General features: G+C 40.6%; 1 long non-coding RNA gene across 1 annotated transcript; it reads right to left on the bottom strand.

Moving 5' to 3' along the window:
- Window positions 1–27,433, bottom strand: LOC118598064. The gene is made up of 2 exons (XR_004947150.1): window positions 27,181–27,433; window positions 1–925 (listed from the first exon to the last, which is right to left on the bottom strand). It is a non-coding gene; the product is annotated as an uncharacterized LOC118598064 (long non-coding RNA).
- Between the last annotated feature and the right edge of the window lie 436 nt (window positions 27,434–27,869).

Here is a 27,869-nt window from a genome sequence, read left to right as displayed (position 1 = left end):
TGATTGCAGTGAGATTTTATTGATTGAAATAGACACATTGTTTGTAGATAACAGATAAATGAGGAAACAATGTTCTAGATTTGTCAACAAGGATAAGAATAAACAAATAATATTCACCTTTCTTCTGTCGTTTGATCAAAAAAGTAAAATACAAACATATCGAATTTAGCCTCAAATACAAAAGGAGTTTATACGAATATACTCCTCCTGTGTCCAAAGATTCCTATTCCAGTAACATCTGTCCAACACAAGAGGCCTTCAGCTCTGAAATGTTTGCTCAACTGATGGACAGAATTCAGGACACAGAGGAGGAAGAGGATGGAGATGAAGAGCTCCAGGGGAGAGTTTGATTGGCCCAATGCTGCTCAGGTTTTAATCTGTCGGATCTGTAATTATTGGCAGCTGTGTCGCAGTCAGCGTGGAGATGAGCTCGCATCGATGCAGGAAATGTACATCCAACAAAAACAGACGGCGGCGTGAAGCGTGAGGAATCTCAAAGCTGAACACTCTTTCTTCTCCACAGTTTAGAAAAACCACGACCCCTTCATCATCATCAGCTGCAGCAGCAAAAGGAGCCGAAAGCTCAGCCTCCATCTGCAGCAGATGAAATGAAAATATTCCAGAAATCCACTGAGAGGACAAACTCCCACGTTACGCTTTTATATCCGCTCTGGCTTCTGTAAACACTCCTCAAAAATCACCCATCGACACACATTCTCTCTGCAGTGTCTTGCTAGCCTGCGGCTCCATGCTGCTCCTGATTTCTGTGCGCCCGGATCAAAAGTGGCCCCCGCGCCGGGCTTGTGGGCTTCAGCGTACGTGGGTCACGTAGATTCAACGGCTCAGGACTCATCAAAAGTTTCCGTCTCCTCCTTGTCTCTTTGGGATCCAGCTTTCCCAGAATGCCTCGTCCACACCTTCAGTGCTGTGATTAAAATAAACAAGGGACAATTTTCCTGATGGTTGCTGATATTTTCACTATGAAATGTTCAATTGTGACCTTTTGTTACAATGTTTCTATGAGCTCTAATCACTTCAAGCCTTAAAGGATTTTTGTTACTTGATTTGTTTTAGAGCCAAAGATGGTAGGAAGGTGTTGTTAGAAAAACACAATGAAATCTCATTGAAAAGAGTTTTATTTTATTGTCTTTTAGTTAATATGAACTCTTTAGATGGGAAATTACATTAATAAAATCCCACGAAGATATATTTGTTTTTTATTTTTTAAAACACTTTAGTATTCCTAAAGTTTGTACATGCAAATGGTGACATTATTTAGGTTTTTGTGTAAAACGAAAGTCAAACAAATCATTGTTTTTTGTTGATTAACAATTATTTATTTTCTAAAATATTCCTTCAAATATTCAGTATACATTTTGGGATTCAGTTAAGAACTAGAAGAAAAAATCTAAAGTAAAACATTCTGGAATGACTTTACTAGTTTGCACTTTTCCTCTTTTGAAGTTTTACATTTATTTTCTGTCTTTTTTATACACAAATCATTCAACTTCCTATCAAAATGAACCAACTAGTTTACTATTTGATGCTATTTTTATTGTATTAACGATAGCTTAATTTTATGTATTTTTATTACTGTCAATCCATTAAAAAAAATAATCATGATTAATCATGATGTAAATATTAAGGCATTAATTTTTTTAAACTAATTGTATGAGTTAATGTGTTAACGTTGACAGCCCTAAAGTTAAACCAGCTGAACTTTGACCAATCAGGGATTTGCATTTGGTTTGGCGTTTGGATGATATTTATTCACTGAAGTACCAACAGTTTGAAAAGTGATCACAGAGGAGAAATTAATAATTGGGTTTTTTTGCCCGCCTGGAATTCTATGACACTAAGTCCTTGTATGTAGTGCTGCCACAAACGATTATTTTATTAGTCGACTAATCATTGATTATTTTTTCCGATTAGTCGACTAATTGCAAAGTGGATGTAAAGCTCAGATCTTAACCATCATTAGCTTTAAACTAGCTAAAAATAAAGACAATTAACATGATACAATAGTTTATTAAACGTTAAATGAATCGTGAAGCTTCTTTTCTTTATTAGTTTATGGGATCAAAACAAGTTTAAATCAAATGAGCATTTAACTCATTTTGACAGGTGACCTTTGACCCTACACCATCCATCAAACTCTTTGTGACCCCGCCCCTTAAGATGATGTAAGAAATTTTATCTATCTATCTATATATATATATATATATATATATATATATATATTTAATACATAACAATTTAAAATTAATTTATATATAAAGGATATATAGGGTCAAAGGTCACCTGTCAAAATGAGTTTGATGGAAAGTATATTCCTGATCTCTCTCATGAGATTAGCATCTGAAACATGGAACTATTTTTCACTAAAGATACATTTTTTGCAGCTCTATTTGTATATTGGAATAGAACTGTGAAAGATAAACTATGGAGCAAGATTCACCAGATTTGCACCACTTTGACATTTCACACCAAGTCTCTTCCACCCATAGGAGGTGGATAGTATCTGTTAGCGAGAGTCCAGTGTGAACGCCATGGGCTAAAAGTGTGTTCTTGACACGTTTGTTGTCATGTTTCACAACAACATTCCCAATAAAATAAAGATTTCTCCTGGAATGATAACTGAATTTTTTCCTTCTGAGAACATAAAGCAAATTTCACGCTGGAGCTTCAGAATCTCCAGAATCCTCTCCCTATAGTCAGTCTTCCATCCAAACTTGCGTTCCTCTTGTTTTATTTATTACTCGTTGTGAATTTGTTTAATTGGAGTCGAGTATGTTTTTGCACCTATCAGTTCCTGCGTCCCTATTTCCAGACTCATAACGTGAACTCTCAGAGAAACTGCAGGAGTTGTTTTTCCTGTTAATTGCCTGCGCCGGTTTTATCTGCAGAGTAGCAGTAAAAGTATCGCTACAAAGCTTTTCTCCGAGCTCAGATGTTTTTCTGTCCCAGCAGCCTTTGAAAACGTACAAACATGAAGAACCTCCAGCAAGCTGTAAAAAGTTTGTAATCAAGTCTACTCGGTTGAAGTCATGAGTCATGGTTTCTGGGGTGTTTTCTCTTTGGGCGAGCATTGTTTTCCTCCCGGGTTTGGGCTGGGACCTGTAATCACAGCGTGACCTATGAACTCATGAGCCTGGCGCTGTGCTGCTCCCATTTGGGTGGCTTGGTATTGACTCGGAGGTTATTGGCTCAGCTAATTGCTATTTGCATAGCTTTATTAGTATCCCAGCATCGCCTTTGTGACATTTCGCTCGTTTTTCCCCTTCCTCTGCCTCCCGGGCTCCCACTTCTGGCTTGCATTCTGGGGGAGAGGAATTAGACAGTGTCTGGTGTGTGATTAAGTATTCATGCTTAAAGTAGCGACGGGCGGATCTCCAGAGAGAAGGCCATGAAGGAGAAGAGCAAACATTAATATGCGTCTAATAACTCTTTCTATCTGCTTTTTCCTTCCCCAGCTTTGTCTCCATCTCTGCCTGCGTTTCACTCTCCGTCTTTTTGGGGAACTTTAAAATATTCAATATGAAAGGATGACTAGAAATAAAAGGAACTCATGAAAAGTTAATTCTTTTGGAGATAAAAATGATTTGGTAAATATTGATGTTTGTGGATGAACTAGTCTTACTCTGTCAACAAGTCCATAGCCGGTTGGTATCTTTTGTTGGGGAAAACATCTTGACTTTTCAAAATAAAAGACAATTGTGTGGTTATTTCTCTTTTCTGATCTTTTTCACTCTGAACATTTCAAAAACCCATCAAGGATTTTACCAGGTGGAGCTTCAACTTTCCAAAGATAGACTGAAAAAAACAGTCTTTGATATTACAGCCCATATGGACTTCCATCATGTTCCAAGAGGTTTACATTAAAACCACACAAATGCCTCCAGGTTCTTCTCTGACATCTCAGTCCATCCAGCACATTTCCCCTCTTACAGTCTTTGTACAAAGAAACACTCGTCCACGTAGAGGTGAAGCCGTAGTCACAGCTGCCCTTATGGGTAACTGTGGGCTGTCTGAGGGTGAAAATGTCTGTACAGGACATGTATGAAATATCAAAGTCGTAGATCACTTTTGGGTTTCCCCAACTCGTCTTTTCTTGACTTGCTGGCCATTCCCATTAAATCAGGGGTCCAGGCGTTTGTCCAGATGTGGACTGGCCCTCGGGACCAGACCGGTACCGGTACCCTAATGCTGCATTCAAACTGGTCGAGATTCACACGTAAAATTAGCGTGTGCCGCCCTACTGACGCGTGTCAAATTTACTGCTTTTGTTCTGGAATTCATTTGTTGCCACATCGTGGAAACCATGGATGATGTTGAGCACGTGGCTTGGGTTGGAATGCTTTGGAGAGGTCTACAAAGACGCTGCCAAGCATGTTGCCATGTCTGGGTTCACCGGATCGTTGAGTCTCTCTGGGCGGGCCGATCGCTTCAGCTCCATGTGCTCTGTGACAGACCGGCGTGTATCCCGCCTTCGGGTAACCAGGACAGTCTCCACCAACCCCTCATCTTTACATTGACTTAACATTGACTAGTATTGGATTGTATCCTGTGTGAATGCACTTTAACCCGGTTTCGATCTGCATCCAGTACCACCTTCAGTACCTGTTTTCATCCAGTCCTAGTCTGTACTGTACTGTGGTACCGCATTTGGTACCAGTTCGTTCCACATTTGGTACCATTTTTCGGCCCGGAGGTTGGGGAGCCCTGATTTTATTGGAAAAGCCTCACATGGAGGGGTCCTTAACCGTACCTCAATATGTGACGACATGAGAATGTGTTGGTTCTGGACAACCCAAGAACCCACAATATCCCTATGGGTCAACCACCCACATGAATTCATTTGACTGTGATTTTAAAGGTTAAGACTTTTCATCGATTTACGAAGTGTTTCCAGTTTCTCCAGAGAGGCAGAAGTTCATTACAAATTCACTTCTGAGTTGTGGGTGGGACTATTGGCGTGAAGCAATGGTCATACATCACTACTGAGAGCTCCCCGTTTACATGCTGTCCCACTAGCTTACAGCCCCTCACAACCCCCAAAGTGGTGCGACAAAAACAAATGTCAGAGCTATCCAGCCGTAAAGTTCTGATCCAGATTCCAGCTCAGACCAGGAAAACAAAGACGTTCACGGATCTTTTTGTCTGTAAGTGGATGCATCAGAAAGGGGCGGAACAGGAAGCTTGTCCATCTACGTCACAAATACAATCTTTTTCAAACAGCATTTCTTTTCGTCTGCTCCTGATTCATCCGATTTGAATGAAGATATACTTAGAAATGCAATTTAGAGCCTTATTTTCTTTATATAGGTCATTCATCATCAGATAAGTGCCACAAGAACGTTTTAAAAACACAGTTTGGAGTGAAATTGGTCTTTATTGATAGTAGTAGTTAAATATACATTAATAAATTGGATCCAAACTATTTTATCTGAAAATGCATCAACTGGATATTGACATGGTGATAAAATATGAAATGTATTTTGGAGTAAACATGGTTGATAATCATTCAGTTATAGTTTCATCTACTAACTGGTTGTTTTTTGCTGTTGGAAAAAATCCTTTCCTCCACTGGGAAGTTCTTCATTAAAGTCAGCTACTTAAAATTTAAATGACTCATTTGACTTCATTAAATAATAACTGAAATCTTTAGCTTTCCTGCTGACAGTGTCAAGCCCTATTTTTCATTCTGATATTTGAAGAAAACCTGTTCCATGTTCTTAAACTGGAGGATTTTCCCCTAAAAAGTTTGACTTTAAACCAAAAACTGATTTAAATCTGAGAATGTTTTGTTATGGTTCTTATGAGTGATATTAGAGCATGGATGTTAAACTCAATCACACAAAATCCAAAACACACTTTAGGTCGCAGGCTAAAGGATAAATAGGATAAATGTTTATCAAACACTCCAAAACTACATTTTCAAAACGTATAACCATAACTTTTGTTTTGTTGTTTGTAGGGTGAATTTGGCTGCTTAGGATGCTAGTGCTGATAGCTGAAGATGCAGAAATTAATAGCTGATAACACGGAAGTTGATAGACAGCTAAAATATTAGCTAAATTCCAAATTAGCCTTAACAATAAACGTAGGCTAGCCAAAACCGGTAGCATGTTGCTGAAAAAAATAGCTAAACTTTAAAATAGCCTAAAAACTGAAAATGCTTAAATTAGCCAAAACAGCTAACATGTAAAATTAGTCCAACTTCAAAACAACCTAAAAATAAAATGTAAAAGAAAAGCCTTAATTAGCCAAAATAGCTAGCATGTGGCTGAAAAAAATAGCTAAACTGCAAAATAGCCTTAGATTGAAAAAGCTTAAATTTATGGAAGCCCAAACTGTTCATAATTAAATAAATAAATACAACATTATTTAATCAAGCAACACTCCAATAAAAGTCTTTTCAATAAATAATTGACCATTTTATTATGAAATACATTTCATTTTTACTTTAAAACATATTTTTTATGTTAAAAACATTTCATAATAAAAAATATATATCATAATAATTTTTTTTTTCATGTTGGATATTATTATATTCATGTGGGGGTTTCTTTTGTAGAAACTTTTATTTCAAAATTACTGTTTTCCAAAGTGTCCTTTTTATTTCACAATGCTGTTTTTTAGAACGACGTATTTATTTCATGATGAGCTTTTTCCGAATAATAACTCTGTCTGTCAATCACTGAAAGTGGGTGGGATCTAAACGTTCATTGGCTGATCCTCTGAAATCGACTTGTATGCCTAGACTCCTGCTCTACTGTGTGTCGCACAATTAAAATAAACATTTTTTTTTCTTTCTTCATTTAGTCTGAAAGCATCCTCATTATTGTCACTTAAACTAACCGACATTTGTGTTTGTTTATGAGGGAGAAAATAAAGGAACATTATTTTTATGGTTGAGAATCTTCGTTTCTGGAAACCTTTAAATTTTGACCGGTTTCTACCGGAAGAAGTCAGACTGTGGTCACGTTCTAGCTTTACGGAAGTCATTCGGGGCCCAATTAAAAAAGGGTCCGGGCGGTTTGTCCGAACCTACTCTAACCCAAACCTTGACTCGGGTCACCAAATCCTGCTGATCGTCCGGTTCCGGGATCGTTCCGTGCACCGGAAACGCTGATATTTCACGACTTTGGAGCCCCTTTTGGGGAGAAGTCCAGCAAAACAGACAAACTACGAACTGTATGTCTAAAATAAATGTATATCCTGATAGTAACGGGTGCATTTCTCACTAGAAATATTGGCAAAATTAAAGATTAGTCCACAAAATATTTTATTCTGAGTGATTTTCCACCAAAAAAGAGTGAATATCCCACCGTGTTTTTGCTAGCGACAGGCAGAAACTCAAAAGCCACGTGATCAGTCACGTGATCCGGCGCACCCCCGTAGAAATGAATGAGAGAATGAGACGTAGCAATTCCACAATTTAGACCCGTTTTTTGTGAAACTGCTACATTTTTCCCTGTGGACAAACGTGGGTACTGAACATTTTTGGAGGAGACTGGGTTGCAACTTGACGCGCTGAGTTGCATACTCCCCCCTAGTGTTGAGGAGTGTGTACTGCACCATCACGTTGGCTGAAGGAACACTCGATCGATGTAGTTGGTGCTGCTGCTAATGTCTGATTAAAGGAGTAGCCAATCACAAACGTGTCCCCGCCTTGTCTGGTTTGATTGACAGACAGAGTTATTATTCGGAAAAAGCTCATCATGAAATAAATACGTCGTTCTGAAAAACAGCATTGTGAAATAAAAAGGACACTTTGGAAAACAGTAATTTTGAAATAAAAGTTTCTACAAAAAAAACCCCCACATGATTATAATAATATCCAACAAGAAAAACAAAAATTATTATGATATATATTTTTTATTATGAAATGTTTTTAACATAAAAAATATGTTTTAAAATAAAAATGAAATGTATTTCATAATAAAATGTTCCATTTAAATTTTAATGAAATTTATTTCATAATAAAATGGTCAATTATTTATTGAAAAGACTTTTATTGGAGTGTTGCTTGATTAAATAATGTTGTATTTATTTATTTAATTATGAACAGTTTGGGCTTCCATATAAATTAGCCAAAAGAGCAAGCATGTAAATAGTAATCTAACTCCAAAACAGCCTGAAAAAAAATAAGAATTAAAAAGAAAAGCCTTAATTATCCAAAATAGTTAGCATGTAGCGTAAATATTAGCCAAACTCCAAAATAGCCTAAAAATTCTTCGTAAATGCCAAAACAATCCAAAAAGCTAGCAGAATGCTAATTTTTAAAACGTCGAAACCTTTAAAAACTTTTTAACATAATTATAAAAAATAAAAAGGCTGGAATATTATTTAGAAAATAAATCAACTTAAATAAGTCTCAATATTTTACTCTCTATAAAAATATATTTTGTCAAAATTAAACAAGCTAGAAATGAGCGTAAGATAACATCAGATCATTAATAACAATAAAATAAAATTATCCGGAGGGCCGGATAGAATTATCTGGAGGGCCGGATCAGGCCCCCGGGTCCAGAAGTTGTTGGCGTTTGGACCGTCAGAATGCATCTTCTCTTTCATAAAGAAACGTCTTGTATTTGTTTCAGAAAAAGGTCTTTTCTGTGAGTGTTTTTAAAATCAGAAGTCCCAAATGTCAAACCTCTTGAAAGAAAGTCCGAAGTTGAAGGAACAGATTTGTATTTGCCGTTCCGCCTCCCTCTAAGCCGTCCTGTACGTTTCCTTCTTCCGTCTCCGTGGCGTTCTTGTTTTGTGTGTGCGTGCACGCCGACATTCCCTTCCAGTTTGCCGCCGGAGCGCGTGTCTTTTAGAGTGAAATGTCAGTCTCATTTCTGTGTTATTACTTGAGGGAGGAGACGGAGGGCTTTAGTCTGTAATCTCAGCCTCCCTGCGGCCGGCGCTCGGCCTCTGATGTACCTGCGAACGCGCTCTCCGCGGTGGCCCGGACGCCGTTCCCCACTTTAGTCTCACACTTTTCCATTATAACTCCACAAGATTTTGTTTTGGATTTGCGTTCCTGCTGAGCGCAGCGGCGTGAAACCGCAGGTGAAGGGTGACAAATGGTTCGGTAAAAAGCGCGGCGGAAAGAGCTGTGATTGACTGATTGTGATGGATTGGTCTGTGGGGGATGGATCAGAATAATGAACACCTTGGTGCCAGGGTGGTTATGCTAAGCACAGTCCCTCTTGTTAAAGATCTTTGGTGAAAAACACAAAGAATTAGCTGTAAAATAAAGAACAGGATATTGTTCAGTTTTTATTATTGAGCTTAAAGTGAACATCAGTGACTTTTGGGGATAAAATGATTGAAATGAGTGTAATTGGAACCAATGTAATATCTGTGGATGAGCAGGAGCTTTCATTTGTGATCATCACAAACCGCTTCAGTTTAATGCTTTAAATTTGGTGGATGTTTTGAATGAAAGAAATACATTTGAAGATCAATCCCTTTAATAATACTGACATACTGGCCTCTGATTGGAAGATCAGAGGTTTGATTCCCACTTTGCTCGCCCATATGTCAGAGTGTCCTTGGGCAAGACTCTGAACCCTACATTGATGGTGGTTATATGTTGGCACCAGTATTCAGCAGCTAGAGTGAATGTGGCGGTAACAGTAAAGTGTACAGTTTTCATTAAGGATGAGCAGGAAGGGGCGTCGTCTTCTTTTTCTACTATTCTTTTCCTTTTTCTACTCATGTTTGCTTCCTACAGTTGGAAGATATTTGGTGTGAAATGTCTAAGCAATGTGAATATGATGGACCTTGCTCCAGGTTTTTTCTTTCACAGCTCTATTCTAGATACAAAGTTCCGGTCGGGCACGAACCACAATTATTGATTTCTCCTTTATGATCAATTTTAAAACGGTTGACAATTTTATGAATGAAAAATGACAGTATTTACGTCCCTAAATGTTTAATAGCCACGTTATTTGTACCCAACAATGAACTCAAACATCAAAGTAGCAAAAACTCCTTTAGCTTCATTCATGCAAAAATCTATTCATCCATCTTCTTCCGCTAATCCTGAACCGGGTTGTGGGGACAGCAGCCTACGCAATGATTCCCAGTCCGGTCACTTCCTCCAGCTCTTCTGGGGGACCCCAAGGCGTTCCCAGGCCAGCTCTGAGGCGTAGTTTCTCCAGCGTCGCCCGGGTTTTCCACCCAGTGGAACATGCTAGAAACACTTCTCCAGGGAGGCGTCCAGGAGGCGTCTGGACCAGATAACCGAGCCACAACTGGCTCCTCGAAATGTGGAGGAGATGCGGCCCTACTCTGAGCTCTTTCCGGGTGACCTAGCTCATATTATCTTTACAGGAGCGCCGCCCTCCTAAGAAAACTCATTTCAGCTACTTGTATTCGGGATCTTGTTCTTTGGGTCACGACCAAAGGTGAGTCCTGGAACAAAGATCGACCGGTAAATTGAGAGCTTTAGTTTCTGGCTCAGTTCTCTTTTCGCCGCCCCAATTTTCCCTCCCTCCTGAACAAGACCCCAAGATATTTAAACTCCTCCATCTGAAGCAGGAGAACCTCACAAAAAAAAGATCCACAAAAATTGTTGTTGCCAAAATGCTGCTAAAAAACTAAGGCTTTGTTCACACTGAACGCAATTTGCGGATAGTTTTAATGTTAAGTCGATGGTACACATGCGATCTGAGGTCCATTTGAGTGACACATGCGGCCCAGCGGTCTGGCAGCAGCGTGACTTGGGTGACGTTGCCATGTCGCATCTACCAATCGGGGACTCTGCTTTGGGCATGTGCCGTTTTAGTAACTCGATCAGCGGGTAAAATGCTAATCCATGCAAGTGTATTCGTCCTGAACTTCCATCCATTATCATCCCATGATTTTCTTAAGACTTTCATAGTAAACTTTATCCATATGGAACACTAAAGAACACATAATTTATGAAAGTTATTTTTTTAACTCTCTTTCAACCCAGAAGTAAAACGACTCCATCTCTTAGACACTCCCTTTCGCTCCTTGAGGTTGCCACCCATTTCAGGACGTCAACCTTGTGATATATCGCCACATCGATTCTTCCCTACACCCTAGTTGATTTAGTCTATTGTGATTTGGTCAAAAAAGTGACTCTTCTCAGACTTCCCAAAGTCAAATCTGAAGAAATGTCAGTGAATTAGAAAGAATTTCAGCTTTTGCTTACTCCGACGGATGTTACAGAACAAATGAATATGTAATACAAGCCAGTCGTAAGAAAACACTTTACTATCGTCTATAAATAATTTTGTGAACACCTAATGATGTGCTGCTTTGTGCATATAAATTATTTATAAAAACACTCTGTCCTCCTTTCTGCTGCTTTGTTCAAAGCTTCCACGCTGAGAACAGAGAAGTGGACTCTGATGCTGAAGGAGGTAAAAATAACAGGCGAGAAGATGGATCGGCTGAGAGACCCACCAGAATTATGAGGCACAACCTATTTCAGGGACCAGTGGACAGGTGGGGGGCAGAGGGGTAATAATACAAAGAAAGCCAGCCTCAGGATTAAACTTGCAAAAAGACAACGAGAGAGGCTGCAGATGTGGGGTTATTATTTTCAGGAGACACGAAAGTCAGAGAAATACTTTCAACAAGAGAACACGCTCGGAGATCACGGACGCTTCGATTTGGCTTCTCTGTTTTAGCCACTTCACTGTTCTGCCTTTATGACATTTTAGAAATCTGCTTGTTGTCCCGTTGCTTTTGTTAGACTAAAATGACTGGAAGATGGCGTCCATAAAACCATCCAAATTTAATAATTCAACTTTTTAATATAATTTCCAATGAATTCTGACACAAAAAAGTGACTTTGTGCCGTTATACTAAGTTAGAAATCCAACACCTCGTTACGCTAAAAGGTTGTGTATGAAATGTTATGTTGTAAATACTATATTATGTAAGAATTTAGATCTCAACTCTGTTGTACGTCATGTACGATATGGTTGGACACTATGTTTCATGTAAGAAATGAAACACTTTGGCCAAATCCAAATTCTTCTTCTACCTCTACCTTTAACCCTCCAAACGGAGAATCATGGAAAAATAGTGGTTTTGTCCCTAACTACAAACATTTAAAGGTAATTCGGACACAATGCTCACTACTTTTCTTTTGTTTTTCTAAACACTGGATGTGACGTCACCAATTTCATGAAGTGAAAATCGAATAAATACGAACATTTCTCTGCATTTATTTATTTATGTTCTGGTGGTGAAATTCTGGATAGTTTATTCAAATTTTACACTTAAACACGTTTTTTTGTTCAAAATTTTTCAACCGCAATGCATTGTGGTCTATATTCCCTAATCTAGTGACCATTGTTCCAAGCTAGTTTTTTGCAAAGACTTCTGGGAAATTTCGAGTGCACTTGATTTTGGAATTAGAGGATTCGGACAGTATTAGAAAATGGCGAACCCAGTATAAAGTGATTGAGGGGGAATGTTTTCTAATTCAGACGACACTCCCACTCGATGACATCATCAATAGTCGCCAATCAGCCACGTTAGCACCGAGCTTCTGGGACTCGGACAAAACATAAAAACATCGGTTTTATAACTTTAACCCTTCCGCTCTCCTTAGTTTGTTTACATTAAAAGTGGGGTCATCTGGACCCCCCAAGACAGTGCGCTGAACTTTTTTTTATCTTTGATTTTTGAGTTTCACTAATGTCCATGACAGACATAAAATCCTGTCCACCTTTGTCATGGAAGAAATCACATATCAATATGTGGTTGGAGTCAGCTGGACCCCAAAGAGAGCGGAAGGGTTAAAAGGAAAGTGCTAAAACAGAAAGACTTCTGTGCATCAGAGCACACGCAAGTGAAGACAACCGCGTCTCTCCTCAGTGGCGTATCGTGACTGGACGGGGAATGGAGGCCGCCTCCATTCGCCGCCTTTGTTAACGTATGTTGCGGTTGACATCAGGCGCGGAAAACCGCGGTCCTCTGAAAGGCTCGCACCGGATCGTTCTGGCGTCTGGTTCTACAAAAACATCAGTAATCATGTCTCCATATTTGAGTTTTTATGATTATTTTTAAAAGATTTTCCGGGTACAGGGGGCTGTGTCTGTATGACAGCCGCTTCCATGGTGTTTCTGTGTCTCTGTGGCTGAGCTTGAGGGCTGACTGTCTCATATTAAATTGGGGGGAAAAAATAAAATTAAGAGACATTTTTCCTTTCCTTTAATGTCCTGATGAGGCCCGAGCCGACAGCCTCTCCACCCCGCAGCAGCTCTCTGTCTGCTGGCATATCAAGCGAGTGAGCTCCGCCGCGGGAGCTAAAGCCGCCTTCATCCCAAAGTAGACGAATGAGCTCTGAGAACCTGCGGCTCCAATGGGTTAAATAAAAAGATGAAAGTTCTGGACAAAAACGTTCACTTTGGATCGATATTCTACCCAGTGATCGAGTAACTGAAAACGTCACGTGACCAAAGCTGAGTTTGGCGACGCGGCAATCTGTCAAACTTCAGGAATTATAATTTTGACTGCACCGCCCGAGTCGCACCTCGTTGCTCAAATGGAGCTGGTGCCAAACCTTTGCACCACACCCACCACTCAAATCCCATCGTAGGACTTCAGATCGCCTTGAAACTGGCCCCTCCATCGCGCAAATCGCATTCGGTGTGAATGCACCTTAAGACATGCGACACTACCTTACATAGTAAGGTGTAACTCTATGTTAATATTACTCTAGATATGTTGGTACTTTTCTCTGCATCAGAATCCTTTGGAGTTGTGTTGTTTAGTCCAGTAGTCCAAGCTCCAATCCTCCTTTATCGCTGAGCCATTTCAGTTTAACCTCCTTCTGTGGAGTGATGTGTGAGGAATGAAAAGCACTCTGACATCTCTCCTACGATGTCTTCATCATAAACCCTATTTCAGAGTCATTTTGGAATTTCATATCCTCTGTGCGGTTTAATCAATCGTTGCCGGGTCAGTTTGTTCCAGGTTTGAGCCCACAGAAGAGGACGGTTTCAGGACATACGAGTCCATGAAAATCGTTTTCTATTTTCGCTTGTCGTTTGGTGGCTCTTGTGTTTATGTAATTTTGACACCAGATTACCTCAAAAATATTTCCTCGGACGGAACATCTTGAGAGTAATAAAAGCCTAACAGAAGATAATGTTGTCTAAATGAGGCTTAAATTCTCCGACGTGGTTCTCCGCTGGAGGAATCGTCCGGTTTCGTGTCGTTTTGGCCTCTCCCACATGAAGCAGCTGTGCTGTGAATACGTTAGCATGCCAACGAGGCCCGTGCACACCCGCATCTTTGCTGTGTGTGGGAGGAGGAGGAAGCTGCCCTCGCAGGAGCCCGAGGGACGAGGCGTTTCTTTAAAAACACCAGCATTAGTCTGTTAAATTGATGCTACAGATGCACGAGGAGAGGTGAGCAGGTCAGTTTCAATCCGCAAATTGTGCTTTTCCTGCAAAGAACTTGTGGGAAAAAAAAGATGCAGAAAAGAAGAGACGGTGGGGGTTGGCAGGGCGGATGCAGAGATGAAATTGAAATAGAAGTCAGTGGATAAGGAAACAGGACTCTTCATTTTGCCTTGTTGTGCAACCATGTATATTTTGCGCCCTCCATCGCTCTTTCTGCGAGCCTCCTTGCCCCGCAGCGTCCCGCCGATGATTGATACCGAGAGCGGCGCTGGCTACAGAGACACAGAGAATCATGCATAAAAGATGAGTGCAGTTTATTGTGTTTTCCTGGGGGCCGAGAGGAGAGCAGAAGTTATGGATTTATGTGGTGCGTGATTGGAGCAGAGCCCGCGCCCAGGGGACACATGTTCAGCGCGGTGACTGAAGCGGGAGTTTGATCGTGGACGAGTCGTCTGCAGGTTTACTGGTGGCGATGGAAGCTGACATCATAATTACAGGATAATATCCCGCCCTCACCTCTTCATGGACTGAGTCTGAACCCGCCACCTCGTTGGGGCGCGCTGATTAATTGGCGTACTGATCCGTCGGGTCACCACTTATTCAGAACTGGGTATGGGCCCGCGTGATGGATGCGATGCAGTTTGTTTGATGACAGTGTTTAATTGATCCATTTCTTTGGGAAGCCATTAAACTGAAATCATTCTAATGAGACATTTTGATTGGGCTCCACACAAGTGGGCTTGAATATATTCTCCTCTTGTTATGGAGAGTTTAAGTGTCCCATTATACTGTATATATGTGGTTAATGAGCTTTTTTTTCTCCACGCTGCCGAGGATAAAATTAGGCTGGAGATGCAGCGTAATTGGAAACTTTAAAGCGCGATTTTGACATTTTGGACATTTAGTGAAAAAACAAGTGACAGCCGTGATTCTTACCCCGAGGTTGACTCATCCGCAGTAAATAAAACACAATAAACAGCTCAAGATTAATGTGTAACTTAACGGAAATAAGTCGTCGTCACGAGACGAGACCGTCCATCAGAGGATTATCAATTAAAACTTTCTGTAAGTTTACTTTTCCGAGTGTAAAACAAACTGATGGAAGCAGAAATCAGCTCAAGAATACTTTAAATCGACACTACAGAATTCTAAATTGGACCACAAAACTTTAACTGAGTCTGCCACATACATTTGTTGTTGTTGTTGCAAATTTCAGTCTTTAAAGTCGCCCCACACTGTAAAAAGTGAAACATTGGATCAATTAACAAAAACATTAGTTTATTTATTTTTATCAAATTACATGTTTGAGTTAACCATTAACTCAAAATTGTAATTTGATGAAAACTAATAATTTTAGATGATACAAATTACATAGCTTTTGTTAATTGATCCAATGTTTCACTTTTTACTATTTTTTACTATAAAAATGTTCTCAGTAGTGGTTTAATGGTAATTATGAGGTTTTTAATCAAAATCCAACAACCTAAATGTCTTAAAAAGACATTTTTCATGTTGATTTGACGCCTCTGTTTCAAGTCTTCTCTGAGGGGGCGTGGCTTTTGGGACTAAGCTGAGTAGCCCCACCCCCACCGGAGGCGGAAACCCATTGAAATGGGAGCCGCAGCTACGATAGATCCCAGAGAAGGGTCCGCCACACATCCAGAGTTGCATCCGTCCCCGCCGTACCCGGCCCTCTCCCGCGGTGACGGACACCGCCCCACGAGAGAACCCAAGAGAACCAATATTAAAAGGTTTAAGATTAAAGCAACGTTTCTGAGTATTTCTTAATTCAAATTGCGTTGGATCAGAAAACTGGAAATCAAGTTTCACCTAGGGCGCCATGCAATCCAGGGCGACAGAGAACTGAGCCAGAAAACAAAACTCTCAATTTACCGGTAGATCTTCATTCCAGGACTCACCGATGATCATGAGCTCTGGGTCATGACAGAGCGTCTTCTGCTACATGAGAACAACTGTCTCAATAATTTTGTATGTTTCGGATGATTCCCGGTTTTGTCTGTCAACTGTTCTTTGAAGGTTCTTCTTCGGCTCTTTTCTCCCTGAAGACATTTTAAAAATATCTTTTATTGTTTGGTTTTTGTATTTAGCGTTGAGCTACTGATAGCCATGCAGGTAGCTCCTTACGTGACCCAGACGGATAATTTGAACAGAATTCCAGAATTTTTTTTTTAATTAAAACTTCCTTCAGACTCAGAATATAAACAAAGCAGAAATATTTATATTGACCCACAGTCCAGTGCCAGTCCGCGGCCCGGTGGTTGGGAACCACTGGTCTAGATGATTGTTGAAGCACACCACACGCTGAAGCAGTTACCATGTCAACGTGACGCACTGCGCTTTAAATAGTTTGCTTTTTGTGAAAAATTATCTTAGAAGTTAAAAATATAACAAGATTGAAGTTTTAATCAAGGATTTTCTTAATTTGTTTTTTTTTTGTAAATGACCATTGTACGATAATGCTCTTCCAGGTGTGCATTATCAGACATGAACGGCAGAACCCGGAAATAAGATTAACGCAATTAAAAATTGTCTTTTTTTATTTGGAAAAGCTTCCTTTGATTTATGAAAATTTGACATTTTTATTGCGTTTTTTCACTCAGTCCACCTAACAACAGGTCCTGTTCAAAAAGCGCTTCACCTGGACTGCTCAAACCTGGATTAAATTCTGCTTCGGATAGTAAAGAATACATTTAAAAAAACATTAAAAAAGGATGACACCTTTACGATGGACTGGAAGAATCCAGGAGGGCTGGGCGAGGGGACAATGCAAACTCCAGCAAACAAAAGAAACTTGGAAGCGGCTGTCATGTCTGACACAGTTATGTTCAGGGTCAGCATATGTGACTGACTTACAAATAGGTCATTCATTCATGTTGCAGACAAGAAATTATGTGTGAAAAGGAGATTAAAGTGCATTGATTAGAATTCTGAATTTAGAAATAAAATCACTCTATAAAGGCAAAAAGGACCATGGACTATTATGGTTAGTGTTTTGGTTTTTAGATCAGTTTTGTTTTGTTTCCTGATTTTTTGTTTTCAATTAAAAAAAGATGTCTATACTTGATTAATCTTGATTTAGACGATAATTCTACTCCTCTAATTATCCTTTCTGTGCATAAACGTATACGGTCTTAAGTTTAACAATAAAAAAGGGTCTTAGATGGCCTTTAATCAGCTGCATGTCTCCTTTTCAAGGCCGTCTCAGTGGAGATTTTGGTTTGTGTAGCAAAGCTTGTTTCTGAGGTTTGAAAACCACTGGGCTCCGATTACAGCTCGTCATTGTTCACAGGAACAAAGTGTGTCTCCTTTTTTTTTGCTTTTGTGAGTCTTCAAATAAAAACATCTTTTTATATTCTCAGTTCAGTCACAAATGCAATTTCCCCGTCACGGCAGACGATGGAGTTCTCCTTCAGATCCCTCACCAAACGCCGCACTCCTTAAAGTTCGCCTCTTGATTATGGACGGGTTAGCTGTGACCCGGTGATCTCTAATCAAGCCCATCTCTCACGGCTCCTATTGATTGTGGTTGCAGAGCAGGAGTGAATCTTCTTTATTGATCTGCTTTGATTCCTCTGTTTCATCTCCTCATAGCTCAACTAATTGGCCTGTTCTTTGTCGACAAGACTGACTTTTATACCCAATATTACAGTGCTGTATTTATTCCCTTGAGGCGAAAAACAAATTAAAGGGAGGGATTTCTCCTCTTCTGTCTCCCTCCTCTGCTTTTATACTGATATAATTCTTATGAAGCCCTTTCTGAAAAAGATGCTCATAAATTCCGAGAGGAAATCATTATTTTCTCATAAATGTGATGATATTGCTCTCATCGGGCAGGCTGGGATGTAAAAACATTTTATGAGATGGGCTATCTGTCCTTGAGGTCACATGACGGCTCTTTTGGCTTCTCATTGGCCGAGAGATAATTCCATTTCATTAGATATACAGCGGTGGACGTTTTTCAACTGGGAACAAAGGATTCTTCTGCTCCTCCTGGCTCCCTGGGGACAGTTAAAGATGAAAAGTGACCCGAATCATCCGTTAGAGCTGCATCTTTTCTTCGGAGAGACGGCGTCTCTGTAAAGGCCGTCCGTCTCTGTGACTCGCTGTCTAGTAAACAGAGATGCATCGATGCCAACGTGTCCCCTTTAGCCCGGAGGCAAGTATTGACCAAAGCATTACTGCGAAGTTTTGTCCAGCTGGAGTGATTACAGCATTTAGCTAAGATTTACTCGCCGGTTAAGACGACGGGAATGTCTGCAGAAGACGGACTGCTCGGCATGTGGGAGGTTGTGGGTTCATCTCCTTGGGGACGGGTCCCACTAATACTGCTTCATTATATGCTGCGCGTTACCGGGAGGGAGAATTATGGCTGCTCTGGGACCAGAGTAGGTGGCATAGGTTGGTCTTAGACGGGCTTTTATCTGCATCTTGTGGAAGAAGAAAATAACTTATCTTGAAAGGTTACAGGAACAACAAGGTGCATCACAGGATGGAAAGTGAATGCCACAGCTTTTTTTTTTTTTTTACACTTGGTGATGAATTTAGCAGTTATGAAACACCATTTATGTCTCTACATCTGCAGCAGCTCAGATGCAGAAAGTAGAAGAAATACAAACCAAAAAGAGACGGTAGAGGAGCGAGTTTCAGTGGTAAAGGTTGCTGTTCGAGGCAGAGCTCTTCTGAAATGATTTCATTGATAAAAGGAAAAGTTACCTGACCCTATACAGGTAAATCGGCTCACCTCCAATGACTGTTGCATCAGAAATTATATGTTAGAAAGGAATTTAGATTCCACTTTAGCAGGTTTACTAACGTTGGCGTCTTTTTAAAAGCATCAGTCCCAGCTGACCTTTGACGGACAGGTACGATTGTCTTTGGGTGAAAAATGGGCAAATCTGTCCAACGAATGCACGAAATGTCAAGGCCTAGACTATACAGTGACCCTGAAGAGAGACTCTTCCACGTCACTTTTGTCGTTCTTGGTGTCCCTAACTCATCGTTTTTTGATGTACTGGTGGTTCCAATTAAATCGGGGGTTCAGTCGTTTTGTCGGATCCGATACTGTATCCTAACCTTAACCCGGTACCGGGCGCAGATCGGTACCCTAACCAGACAGCCTGACACTAATCTGGTCCTTGTCTAGTCCCGCAACCATAACCGGTACCAATCCGAGTCCAGTCGTTACCAGCTCCGGTACCAGACGCGGACTGAACTTCAGGACGTGGTCCGTATCGGTACCCTAACCTGATGCCCTAACCCAGAGTTTTTCAGCCTTTTTTGAGCCAAGGTACACTTTCTTCTTGAAAATTATCCCACAGTACACCAGCATCCAAAAATGTAAAAACGGAGAAACTCCATCGTCTGTATTAATGCAGTCTCTCGTGTGTTTTTAGTCATAATTAAGGCAGAAAAAGCTGGAAGTCGCAGATGTTTTCCTAAATGTTGTAATAAAAGTTGTGATAGTTTTCAAAAAAAATGTAAACTAAATTACTTAAAATTTGCCCAGGTAATTGTTTTTTTTTTCCAGTTTATTAATATGGAATTTCATGTAGCTTAAAAAACAAATAAAAGCAATAGCATATTCTTTCTAAATAGTGATTTTCATATTTTTCTTATTTGTTTGTGGCAGAGAAACTTTTTTTACACGTTTTTTTATTCATGTTTATGTTCAATTATAACTACATAAAATGTGAACATGTTGAAGTTTTATTCGTTTTTCTTTTGTCTTAAAACACGACTCCAATTAAAGCTTAGAAAATGGTCGATGTCGTGGTATATTTACATTTTTATTACCTCTTAAAAACTTAGCTGTAAATAGTGCAAGAACTGCACCTTCAAGTGTTACATCTACAATCATAGATCCAAGCCACACCTCCGCCGCTCAGTCCGGCTCCACTAGCCCCGCCCCTTTTTTGGCATTCTTCAAGTCTGGGCTGAGAGTGGAGTCGGCCTCCAACTGTTTTGTTTGGTTATTCTTTAATCAGAAGATTCCAGGGCTGTTGGAATAAAAGTGTGCCCGGACCATCACTCTGCTGCACAGATCTAAGCGCTGTGCGGTCAAAGTCAACGATGAAATGGAAAATATTCTTTTTGAGGATTGTCTGGTATTGTGTTGAATTTGTGGACTTCAAACATGTTTGAATACTATCTTACTTTGTCGTGTTTTTGTTTGAGTCATTAGACTGAACAGAATTATCATATCTCAACTTTTCATTTCTAAAACCTTCAAACTTGGAAAGAATTCAATTTAAATCTGAAGACAATAATGTGTGTCGTAGACCTTCAGACCTTCAAACTCTTCTTCTCAATTACAGTTATTTATCTGTGTTTCTGAGTCTGGATTTTCTTCTCATGCATAACAGATGCACTCGTGTAGTTCATGCGAGGACATTTGTGCTCTAAGAATCCTCCATCTGTATCATCACAAAGCCTAAAAACAGTACAAGGTGGCAACAATAACACAATCAGAACTGCAGCGGCTGGTCCTTCGATGCTCCCCTGAAGGGAAGCAAGGCCCATTAGCGATCCTGAAAATGACTGATGCGGCCCAGCTTTCTGGAAACTTGAATATTTCCCTGAAGTCTTCAACACGCATTGTCATGCACCTACCCTCTGCATCAACTTGAATCAACTTGTTACACATTATACAGCCCCGGGCAAAGGTTTGTAGGCAATGATGTGAGCCTCCCTGCTCGCCGCACGCCGCCTCAGGCCACAAATATCTGCACATTGTAGCTTTATTGCAAGATTGCTTTGCAACTCTGCTTTTCTCTTGGTGAGTGGGGTTGCCTGATTATTCCCTCTTCGGGCCATCCGCATGTCTACCGTGCACCGTTGCATGGTGGGTTTTCGTTGTGAAATGATATGCGGGCGGCGGCGAGCAGCGGCCTTGTAATTTCAGCGAGGAGGTGTCATGTTTTGTTACGCTCTGTAATGGAGAGCTCCTCTTTTCATTACCCCTGCCTTTAAATGGGCCACACCACAGCAACATGTGGCAGTGATCAATTTGAATGTCATTAACACGGGCGGCTTTAAGGTCCAGCCTTCATTCTCCCCACTCCCTAAACCGTAGTAATTGAATCAAGGAAACGGGCGGCGGCGGAGAGCTCCTGGTCAAGCAAACAAAAGGATTATTAACATCGCCGATGACATCGTATTTACAGGAGAAGAGGAAGAGAACTGTGCCATTTACAAAGCAATTTGCCGCTGTGATGGTGCAAGAATAAATAAATGGCAATCTGTTGTTGATTTGCGTCTGGGAGAGGGAAGTGTGACACGAGGCAGAGGAAGTCGCGCACATCCCAAGGCGGGCTGTGAACGACCGGGACACTGTTCTAATCTGCTGCTTGATGCCTGAAGTACAACAGGCTGATATGCAACTTTCAAAACACAACGGTAACCTTTAGGAAGATTAGAATGTGTAAGAATTAATAGCTTCTGAGCTGCATATGCTAAACTACAATACTATGGAACGGGGCTCATGTTGCTGAAAATTCAGAGTTTACAGCTGGTAAATGGCGAATACTTGTTTAGCGCTTTTTTACATTCCTTAAAGGCCCAAAGTGCTTTACAGTCACAGACACATTCACACATTCACACACTGGTGACGCCAACCATTCACCAGAGGCAATTTGGGGGTCTAGCGTCTTACCCAAGGACACTTTGCAGGGTGGGATTATATAAGTTCGCTTCCTTCCACTCCCTTTCAAGCGATCTACTTGTGATTCATTAAGTGATATGTTATGTCATGCATTATGACCTGATTGCTTGAAATAAACCATTCCCCCCACCCACCAAACCTCATGTATTGCGTCTTCGAATGTATTGTGCTTCAGTGTTATGGTGTATTTTTTGCTTGTATCCATACATTGTACGTAGTGTTGAGATATGACTTTTTTTTGCCATGTCTGGGACAAATCCCTTCTTGCTAACGTTGCCTGGTCCCAAAATGGTGAAATCGGGCGAAATCCTTAAAATGTTGTCGGAATTTGCTTCATTTCATTGGAACCTGAGGTAACAGCTGGTTTTGTCCATCTCTGTTTATGTCAATGCTAAAAATTCCTCTATTTATATTAGTTTTTTTGTACGGTGAACACATCTCCCTCCGTCCTCTGGTGTGTGGCTTCCAGCCTTTGTTCCTCGCAGCTTTGAGGAGCGAGAAAGACGTCCGAAGACGTCCTCCTGCAGGTTTCTGAAGCGTCCAAACCTCCTCCTGAGCGCGTTCCGCGTCTGATGCGATAAGGCGCCGGGCTGCTTCCAACGATAAGCCTCCGCTTCAAAACCGCCCGCTCTCCGCGCTGAAAGGCTCGCCCGCCGGGCGCCGCGCCGGCCTTTGAGGCTCGGAGTCCGGTTTGAGCCGAAGCTCTCTGTCATCTGTGAGCGCGGCGGGCCGCAGATAACGGCAGGATCAAAGTGTGGCACAAAGATTACGGTGGGAATAAAAGCGTCTCTGTGATTATCACTTCCAGCGCTCTGACCTCACGGAGATGAAACCATCCCTGCTGCACATCTCTCATTACACTCCATTATTAATCGACGGCTTCTTCTCCATTTTTCACTCTGACCAGCTGTGACCCAGCCTCCCTTCCAGCATCTTTTATCTAAAAATAAAAAATAATCTGAGCTAATTGACATGTCATCCAACTATGTTAAAGTCGTAACCGAAGCCGATCCACTTCACTTTCCTCTAGTGAAGTTGTCAGTATTAAATATTATAACCATTCGTTACATTGTAGAAGCTGTCATTAAAATTGCTCTCCATTCATCATGTCATGTTCGGAGCGCCAAGCAAATGACAGGGTGGATTGCTCCAAAGTCAGAGAGTGCATTTTTGCAGCGTCTGACTGACAAGAGAACAGGGATGCTCTCCTGAAAAGCAAATAAAAACGTGTCTGACAGCAACCAGGAGGCTGATAACAGCCGGCGAGGCGAGGGGGAAGGAAAACCACTTTATGCTTTGGGTTATTTAGAAAAAAATCAAGTAAAGGTGTGTGGCGAAACAAAGAAAGTCAAGAATTAAACAGTTGGTTTGCTTTATCAGAGAAAAAAAAAAAAAACGGACCATATCTATGTCTCGAGTGAAGCCTTATGGTCCATTTACACCAGACAAGTTTCAATGTTAAGTCAGTCTAAAGACCTGATCTGAAGTGGCCGGAACTGGGCGAAGGCCACAGCAAGGTTGACCCACAATCAGAGACTCAATTTTGGACACACGTTTTACGTGTCTAGATCAAAGGGTAGAAAAAGGAGATTCAAGCATGGATTTTTGTCAATCTATTTTCTAAACCCACTGGGGTTGTGGGGTTTCCAGGGACTTACTGTTGGACACGCTTGGGTACACCTTGGAAAAAGTGTCAGTCATAGAGCCCATTGAGCTGGATTGACTGCTACGCTAGCCAGCCGCCTAGTGGACAGCTTAGCTAGCTAGCAACTCTAGCAGAACTGACAGCGATCGAAACTGCCCAGTCGTCCGGCAGAACTAGTGAGGTCTACTGCCCACGCTGTGGGTCCCTGGGTAGCAGAGCTTGCCCAGATGGAATTAACGTTTAACCCTCGTGCGCTCTTATGGGGTCCAGATGACCCCACCCTTACATTGAGGTGTTACCCCTTCCATAACAAAGGTGCAGGCACTAAATCCATCCTAAATAATATCCCAAACTTCTCCATTCCCTTTGAAAACTCCTGCATTTCCCCCTCCCCTCAGGTTAAGAGTCTGGGTGTCGTCTTCGACAGCACTCTCTCCTTCCCCTCACACGTCAATAATATCACCCGATCTGCGTTTTTCCACCTTCGCAGCATCCGTCGTCTTCGCCCATCCCTCAGCCCTCATTCAACTGCCGTCCTGGTGCACAGCCTTGTCACCTCCCGCCTGGATTACTGCAACTCCCTTCTTTTTGGTTCAGAACTCAGCAGCCAGACTCATCACTCAAACGCCATCCATCCAACACATCACACCTGTTCTGCAGCAACTTCATTGGCTACCCATCACACACCGGATTACATACAAAATACTCCTCCTAACCTTTAAATCCATTCACAACCTTGCCCCCTTACCTGTCGGACCTTGTTCAGGTCACCAGACCCACACGCACCCTCAGATCCTCCTCCTCCCTTCAACTAGTTGTCCCTACCGCTCGACTCGTCACTATGGGGAGCAGAGCATTCAGCCGCTCTGCTCCCCCGCTATGGAACTCGCTACCCCCTGACCTCCGAAACATCCGTTCTCTCCCACATTTCTCAAAGAAACTGAAAACTCATCTTTTCCATCTTGCCTATCTCCACCCATAATTTTGATTGCATTGTTTGTCAACAAGTGCATATTTTATTGTAAATTTTAATGTTGTTTTATTATTTGTTGTTGTTTATTTTATGTACGGCGACCTTGGGTTCCAAGAAAGGCGCCAAACAAATAAAACTTATTATTATTATTATCTGTAAAACGTGACACTCCCGCGCACGCTTTTCTGAGTGATTTTTGGTCTCTTTGGCTTGCCATACAATCGTCCCCTGACGGCACCGTCTGTTACGGAGCGTCTTTCTCCTGTGCGGGACAGCTGCTGCTCCTCATTGGGAGATTCTTGTAATCCAGAAATGGAAACGTGTACTGATGCTTTTATTCAGCTCTTAAAATGAAATAAACCTGATATTTATTGATCTGTATTCAGCTGATCTATTGGATAGAAGGAAAAAGTGTCAACAAATGATTGATGGGATATCAGCAAGGCTTACTTCCATACTATCAATCCTGCTTACAACTCAGAGGACAATGTCTGATGAGCTCCTGCCGCTCTGCAGAAAATACGTCTTTAAAAAAAAAACAGATTTTTGGATTTGGGCTAAAAACTTCATCATCATCACTAGAAAACCAGTAAGAACGCTTTGGAAATCGATCACATGATGATCAGAGTATGTTTGTTTGTCAGTATGAAGTTATGCAGTGAAGTGAGGACATCAGACGACTTCCTCGCTCAATTCATAATAATTTACTCCTTGTTCTAGACTTGACTGACTCTGAACATCTGATCGATACGGAAGCTTTTATTCTATTCTTAGATTTTTACAAGGCCTTTGACATGATTGAGCACAATTTTATGTTTCAAACTCCGCAGTTCTTTGGTTTTGGTAAGAAATTCATTAACATAGTTAAACATTCTATAATGATACTAATAGCTCTGTTTGTTTACCTCAGGGTACATCTCAAAGATTTAATATTAACAAAGGAATAAAACAAGGTTGTCCAATTTCACCCCTTCTTTTTATTGCAATAACAGAAATGCTCTTTGTTCATTAAACATGCTGACTTTGGTAAGCTGTCAGTTGCAAACAGACATTTTAATATTTAATGAATGAATTTTAACTTTATATGGAAGAGGAAAACGCACAAGGTAATTTAACAAAAAAATATGAAGATGGAGGCTTACAAGATAAAGAGTTTAACAGCCTTAATGAAACCCTTAAAATAAACCAGCTAAAATTATTTGTTGAAAATCAAAACAGTATTTGGTTTACTATTCCTAATAACATCTTTTCCAACCTAGGAGGAATCCATTTTTTACTTAGTTGTGATTTCAACATCAGAAAGCTCCCCATTCAACTCTCCTCTTTCCATCAGCAAGTTCTTCTTTATTGGAAACTCATTTATAAACATAATTACAGTCCACATAACACTTCTCTATGGAACTGCCAATACAGAACTACCAGAAACAAATCCCTCTTTAAACCAAAATGGTTTGAAAATGGAATCTGGTCCTTAATGCACTTATTTAATGACAATGAAACCATCATGTCTTTTGAGGATTTCACAATTAAGTATAGTTTACAAACAAATAGAAAAGATTTAGAAAAACTTATTAAGACCATTCGTCAAAATATGTTGAACTCAATCTCTGTTCTGTTTTATATTATTTACAGATATCCTACTGTCCCAAAACTTCTAATTAATGGACATAACATGTTAACTGCCAAACTCCCCAATCATCAAATTAGAGAATATTTTAATGAAATGTCTTTTCCCTTTATCTCCAATCCAAACTCAATAACCCAGCATTTTAATCATTCAGAAAAAACAAATTAGAACTAAATATTTGAAACTTCCTATCCCTCCCAAAGCTAAAGAAGTCCACTTCAAAACATTCACAGGTTTAAATCAATCTGAAGAATTGCTTAGAAAACGATCCAGAATTCCTGAAAATCTGTGTTCTTTTTGTAATGATGAAATTGAAACTACTGAGCATCTATTCTTTAAATGTTGTTATTCTAATACCTTTTAGGATGATGTACATTATTGGCTCTTAACTAAAATTCCATACTTAGCAGCTTTTTCTATTAAGAATATCATTTTGGGGCTTATTTTGGAAAACAAAACTACAGAACTCATCTTAAATGTTATAATTGTCCTGGGCAAATTATTCTTGTCATTTTTGTTTAAACTTGTTTTTTATTTCTTTTCTATATTACTATCTTTTTACATTTAATGTGACTGTTCAAACTGTAACTTGTTGAACACTTTGTACAACTGTTTCATATGTTGTAAATTTCAACTTTTGTCAATAAAAAAGTGAGGACATCAGACGACTTCCGGTTACAAAATAAGATCCGAAAATGTATTAAACAGAATGTTTTTAGTTTTTACTGATAAATAGGTCATTTTAGATCAATTTCATGAGTTTTTTCTACAGTAGAATGACGGAATGTTTGAGTTTTCCCGATTCTAATCATTCAAAGTATATATCAGTGGGATTTCTTCAGCGTAAACTCCGCCCGTCTGTACCTTCCTGACGCTCCATCCGGGTGCTGAACTGCGGCTTTCTTCCCAGAAAGAAGCGGGAAAGTGTTTGCAGGCCTTCGGCGGTTCCTTCAGACATCCCGACTGCGTCGCGCGGGCATTTTACAATCCATCAAAGCCGCTTCAGTGTCGATACTGATCGATAGCGTCCAGAAACATAAACGGCTAAAAGAGTCCTCCCGCTCGAGCTGCTCCTGCGCATGCGCAGAAGCGACCCGCCCGCGGCTCTGGAGGCGTCAGCGCGCATGCGCGGACATGACGCCGTTTTATGTATTAAAACATCATGTCTGACGAAGGATTACGTCAAACCAGCTCATTCTGCATGATATGAAGTCAATCCCCCCAGATTATTTTAAAATATTACATTTTATGACATCATCATGCGAGTCTTAAAAATCCCTGATGCTTACAGACGGGATTCATCTTCCGAGCAAAAGCGGATCCTGAAAGACCCAAAACCCTCAAAAGAGTTTAAGCAAATTCAACCTAAAGAAAGTTTGAAAATGGCTCTCAGAGAAATCAGCAAAACTACGGAGAGTATCCTGGCCCAAAACTCCATGTTGTTAAGCCAGATTGAAACCATTGGTAGAAATCTGTCCAACATGAAGGGTTTGGAAAGCACCCTCAAGAATCTGAAGAAGGACAGGAAAGCTGCTCTTCAGGAAAACAAAGAA

Source organism: Oryzias melastigma, linkage group LG23, assembly GCF_002922805.2.
Source record: "Oryzias melastigma strain HK-1 linkage group LG23, ASM292280v2, whole genome shotgun sequence".
Classification (NCBI taxonomy): domain Eukaryota; kingdom Metazoa; phylum Chordata; class Actinopteri; order Beloniformes; family Adrianichthyidae; genus Oryzias; species Oryzias melastigma.
Note: the sequence above shows the minus strand (reverse complement) of the source record. Positions and strands in the feature narration are given on the sequence as shown.